The sequence below is a fragment of the Schistocerca gregaria genome, chromosome 7, assembly GCF_023897955.1.
Source record: "Schistocerca gregaria isolate iqSchGreg1 chromosome 7, iqSchGreg1.2, whole genome shotgun sequence".
Taxonomy (NCBI): domain Eukaryota; kingdom Metazoa; phylum Arthropoda; class Insecta; order Orthoptera; family Acrididae; genus Schistocerca; species Schistocerca gregaria.
The window spans coordinates 355,901,632-355,907,631 of NC_064926.1; the positions used below are offsets into that span (position 1 = coordinate 355,901,632).

Genomic DNA, 6,000 nt, shown 5'->3' on the forward strand with positions numbered 1-6,000 from the left:
ATTGCAAATGTAGAGGCAAGGCTTGCATATTGCATAAACACAGTGTGTGGGGAAATGTGGCCCCTAATGGGGATTATAAAATATCTGAATTTACTACTAATAGCTATGGTAAGGTATCTTATGTTGGAGTCTTGACCGAAAAGGATGGATTGGAGCTGGCATACTATGTTAAATGACACACGAAAACCTTGCTTATAAAGCACAATTCCCACGTGGATCTGCATAAAAAGATGATTATGGTATATCTATGACTGGATGTCGTCCATTTAGCAACAAAACAACTGTCTGCAGAGCTCAAAGTCGACAGCATAACGACATTTCATGGTTCAAATAGCTCTGAGTACTATGGGACTTTATATCTGAGGTCATCAGGCCCCTGGAACGTAGAACTACTTAAACCTAACTAACCTAAAGACATCACACACATCCATAACCGAGGCAGGATTGGAACCTGCGACCGTAGCGGTCGCGCGGTTCCAGACTGAAGCGCCTAAAACCGCTCGGCCACACCGGCCTGGGACATTTAATGACCACTCATTTGCAAAAGTTGTAAACGTAAAGTGCCATACGGAAATTCCACAGAAATGTGTAGCAGGAGAGCTGGTGGCATACACCCAGGAAAATGTTAGAGCTATAACAACAGTATTATGCAAGAAATTAGAGGTAAGATCAAAATTGCCGAATGCTGTCGTCTAGATGTATTGATGGAGGGAACAGAGCTGATTGTTAAATCCATAAAAGACGTAGTTTACAAGAAGAAAATGAGATATGTTTTGGAACTCGAGAACAGTCATTCTCCGTACCTGTCAAGTTGCTGGTTGGAGAAAGAATTAGAAAAGCCAAGTGTACATTTCAATTACACGATTAAAATTAAGGCGGTTGTTATTAAAACCACACCAATCAAAAAAAAGAAAGGATTTTTTCTTTGTATAAATGTACATGTAGAAGCTAAAAAGATAGTGTACAAGAATATTTGTTTTTAAATTCTCTCTAAACTACAAAAAAAAGAAGAAAATGACCGCATTTTACGATGATCTTCTTGCATGGCATACGGGTAGTTGGATCACTTGAAAAGTAGTTGAAACTAGTTAGTTGAAGGCAAGGCAACCCTTGTTTCTTATTTATATAAAGTGTTTTCACATTCAGAACGGCGGACACTTGCGAATGTGGTGTGGGAACGTCCATTGTTAGTGGGGTCGCCGACTCATCTGCACACTCATTTATCTCGTATTGTTTAGTTGGCTTTGCACCCTTTTGTTCGGATGCCTGCATCGCTTCCTCAAGGTCCCAGCGACGACGAGCTCGTCTGTCGGGGGTACGGGCACAAAGCTTGGCGCGGCATGCGGAAGCAGTAGCAGCTGGCCACTTGAAAAAGCCAGTATCCCCGCCGTAGGTCGAGGGAAGGTGAGAGGAGGCAGGAGTGCCTATAATTTCATTAGTACCCGACCGCACATCGAAGAGAACGCAAGTTTAACTGTCGCCCATCTGCAATATTTTGGGACAAGGATTCTTCACAGTACATACGTAGCATTATGACCTGTTCATTACGAGTGCCAGTATTTTTAATGACAATTTCAGTGTGTAATTAGAACAATTAAGTATTTTTCATCTGTTTTGGTAGGATACATTGGCTTCGATTACGTGGGTTTCAGGGTGATTGTCGAGCAGGCGCCTGTAGCAAACTGTGACGTAAAACAGCGATAGACACAGTCCTCACCTGTATGCTTACAGGAAATACACTTATTATACTCCTCTCTGTCCAACACCAGCATCTCGTCAGATGTACATAATTCCCACCAAAAACTGATGATAGTAGTCTACCTTCCACTCCAGCCTTTTTTGCCATCAACTTGTAGGTGAAGGACACTCAATTGCTTCCACTCTCGGCTTCTCAGCTTCCCAACAGTCCGTCTAAAAGGGGGCAGGTAAAACACAGTAAGTTATTTGAAAAAACAATCGGTATTGTATTTGTAAATTGTCGAAGCAGTGTTGGGAAAGAACCAGAGCTCCAAGGCCTAATACAAAGCACTGAAGCTCAAATACTTGTAGGTACAGAAAGCTGCCTAAAGCCGGAAATAAGTTCAGGCGAAATGTTTTCACGTGATCTAACAATGTTCAGAGAGGATAGATCAAATAGGATTGGTGGTGGAGTATTTATTACTGTCAGAAGTAGTTTGCCTTTTAGTGAAATTGAAGTAGATACTTCCTGCGAAATAGTATGGGTAGAGGCAATTTTTGAAAATCGGAGTAAACTATTAATTAGATCGTTTTATCGACCCCCCCCCCACCCGACTCAGAAGATATAGTGGCTGAACAGTTCTAAGAAAACTTGAGTCTCATTTCAAATAGGTACTCCACTCATACAATTATATTCGGTGGCGTCTTCAATCTACCCTCGATACGCTGGAAAAATTATACGTTTAAAGCCGGTGGCAGGCATAAAAAATCATACGATATTTTACAGAATGCTTTCTCAGGAAATTATTTTGAATAATTAGTTCATGAGCCTACTCGAAGCGTAAATGGTTGCGAAAGCATACTTTACCTCTTAGCAACAAATACTCCTGGACAAATAATATCTTGACGAATACAGGGATTAGCGACCACAAGGCAGTTGCTGCTAGGCTGAATACCGTAACACCTACAATCACCAAGAAGAAACGCAAAGTACACCTATTTAAAAAGCTGATAAAAATGATATTAACCCCTTTTTAAGATCTGACCACGTAAGCTTAGGAAAGATGTGGAGTGGTTTCAAAGAGATAGTATTGACGGCAATTGATATACACCACATAAATTAATAAGTGATGGTACTGATCTCCCATGTTGCACATAATGTGTCAGATCGCTGTTGCAGAAGAAACGAAAAAAGCATGGCAAATTTAAAAGAACGCAAAATCCCGAAGATTGGCAAAGTTTTGCAGAAGTTCGAAATATAGCGCGTGCTTCAATGCGAGATGCTTTTAATAATTTCCACAATGAAACTCTTTTTCGGAATCTGCCAGAAAACCCAAAGAGATTCTGGTCATATATAACGCACACGAGTGGCAAGACACAAACAATACCTCCACTGCGCGATGACAACTGTGACGTCACTGATGACAGTGGCACCAAAGCAGAGTTATTGAACACCGTTTTCAGAAACTCCTTCACCAAAGAAGACGAAGTAAATATTCCCGAATTCCAATCAATAAAAACTGCATAGATGGGAAACTAAGAAGTACATATCCTCGATGTAGCAAAGCAGCTTAAATCACTTAATAAAGGCAAGGTTTTTCGGTCCCGAAGTCAGATTCCTTTCAGAGTATGCAGAAGCAATAGCTCCATATTTATCAATTATATACAACCGCTAGCTCACAGAAAGTTCCGTACCTAAAAACTGGAAAGTCGCACACATACCCAAAAAGGGAAATAGGAGTAATCCGCTGAATTACAGGCCCATATCAGCAACGTCGATTTGCAGTAGGGTTTTGGAACATATACTGTATTCGAACATTATGAAGTACCTCGAAGAAAATGATTGACTGACACATAGTCTGCACGGATTCAGAAAATATCGTTCTTGCGGAACACGACTACCTCTTTTTACTCATGAAGTAATGAGTGCTATCGGCGGAGGATGTAATATTGACTCCATATTTTTAGATTTTCAGAAGGCTATCGACACCTTCCTTACAAGCGTCTTCTAACCAAACTGTGTCCCTATTGAATATTGCATCAGTTGTGCGACTGGATTCGAGATTTCATGTCAGAAAGGTCACAGTTCATAGTAATAGACGGAAAGTCATCGAGTAAAACAGAAGTAATATCCGGCGTCCCACAAGGATGTGCTATAGATCCTCTATTACTCCTAATCTATAGTAACGAAACAGGAGGCACTCTGAGTAGCCGTCTTAGATTATTTGCACATGATGCTGTCATTTACCGTTTTGTAAAGTCATCAAATGGCCAAAATGAATAGCAAAATGATTTTGATAAGATATCTGTGTGGTGCGAAAAGTGGCACTTGACCCTGAATAAAGAAAAGTGTGGAGTTATTCACATGAGTACTAAAAGAAATACGTTATATTTCGATTAAGCGATAAGTCTCACAAATCTGAAGGCTGTAAATTCAGCTAAATACTTAGGGATTACAATTACAAATAACCTAAACTGAACTATCACATAGAAAATGTTGTGGGTAGCGCAAACCAAAGACTGTGATTGATTGCCAGAACACTTATGAGGTGCAACCGGTCTACTAAAGAGACTGCTTACACTACACTTGTCCGCCCTGTTGTGGGGTATTGCTGTGCGGTGTGGGATCCGTATCAGGTAGGACTGACGGATGATATTGAAGAAGTTCAAAGAAGAGCGGCTCGTTTTGTATTATCGCGAAGTAGTGGAGATAGTGCCACAGACATGATACGTGAATTGGAGTGGCAGTCATTCAAACAAAGGCGTTTTCGTTGCGACGGGATCTTCTCATGAAATTTCAATCACCAGTTTCCTTCTCCGATTACGAAAACTTTCTATTGGCACCCACGTACACAGGGAGAAATGATCATCACGATAAAATAAGAGAAATTAGGGCGCGCACAGAAAACTTTAAGTGCTTATTTTCCCGCGCGCCGTTCTAGAGTAGAACGGTAGAGAGACATCTTGAAAGTGTTTCATTGAACCCTCTGCCAGGCATTTAATTGTGAATAGCAGAGTAATCACATAGATGTAGATGAATCACATGCTTATCTCTACTGTGATAAAGAGCAACTTACCTTGCTTGGCACGCTTAGAGGGAAGAAGTACTTCTAGAGATTAGTCACGTACATGAGCTAGACTGCACACGCCATAAACGATGTACCAACGGGCGTTATCCCGTAAGCGCAAACTAAATAAATGTAGAGTGTGCGAGGTCGCGGCGGCCATCCTATTTACTGATTCGCTGACCCGGAGCCTTGTGACGTCAGACAGAGCCCGACCTCAAACGCCGCCGCCTTCCTTGTAAGCTTATCTCTGCATCACATGCTGGATCGTAGGTCTCTGGAGCAGCGAAATATTCCTAATGACTGGAGAAAAGCACAGGTCATTCCCTTCCTCAAGGAGGGTCATCGAACAGACGCACAAAACAATAGGCCTATATCTCCGACTTTAGTGTGTTATAAATTTTGAATAAGTTTTATGTCGCGTATTATGATAGTTGTGGAGATCGACATCTCCTCCGTATGAATCAAAACGGGTCCTGAAAAAAATAACAAAAAAAAAGAAAACAAAAACTAACCATGTGAAATTTAACTCCCTCTGTTCGTCCACGAGACACATAAATTTGAAGTACCGGTGCCCAAACGATCAAACGAATGACGTGTTCCTTGACCCGATACAGTACCATGCTGCAACCTAACAAACAAAATAAGGGCGTACGGAATATCAGACAAACTGTGCGATTGGACTGATGAGTTTTTAGCAAACAGAACACAGCATGTTCGAAGAGATTTCGGGATTGCTGCCGGTAATTGTAAATTTTTCTCCACGATTTTCAGGAGAGCCTTCGAAGGTGTCCAGTCGAAATATCGTGGAGCAGAATTTACAATTACCTTCAGCAGTCCCGAAACCCCTTCGAATTTAATTCGTCAGAAAAACTTGAGAATTCAGTTCACAGCATGTCATTCTCAACGAAGAGAAGTCTTCCGATGTGATAGTAACTTCGAGCGTACCCCAATTGAGTAATATAATATGTACGAATGACATAGTAATCCACGCCGTAAGTTGTACGAGATGTTTCGCTGATCGTGATGTTACATACAAGGAAGTCGCAATGCTAGAAAATTGTAGCGAAATCCAGGTGGTATATGTTCAGGATAGACACTTGGTACAAGAGTGACCACTGTCCCTTGACGTAAAAAAGTATTGTATGTATACAGACGGAAAGAGACATTATTGTATAATTACAAGATTGCTGAATACTTGCTGGAAGCAGTAGCTTCCTCAAAAATTGTATGAGTCTGCCTAAGGAGCGATTTAAAA

At 41.1% G+C, this 6,000-nt stretch overlaps 1 protein-coding gene across 1 annotated transcript in view; it reads right to left on the bottom strand.

The window, feature by feature from the left end:
- Nucleotides 1-4,847, bottom strand: part of LOC126281654 (leucine-rich repeat-containing protein 24-like) — a 354,700-nt gene extending 349,853 nt beyond the window's left edge. Inside the window, exon 1 of the mRNA XM_049980790.1 lies at nucleotides 4,807-4,847. The gene's annotated coding sequence lies outside the window, so the exon portion shown is untranslated. The remainder of the gene's footprint in view (nucleotides 1-4,806) is intronic.
- Nucleotides 4,848-6,000: the final 1,153 nt, after the last annotated feature.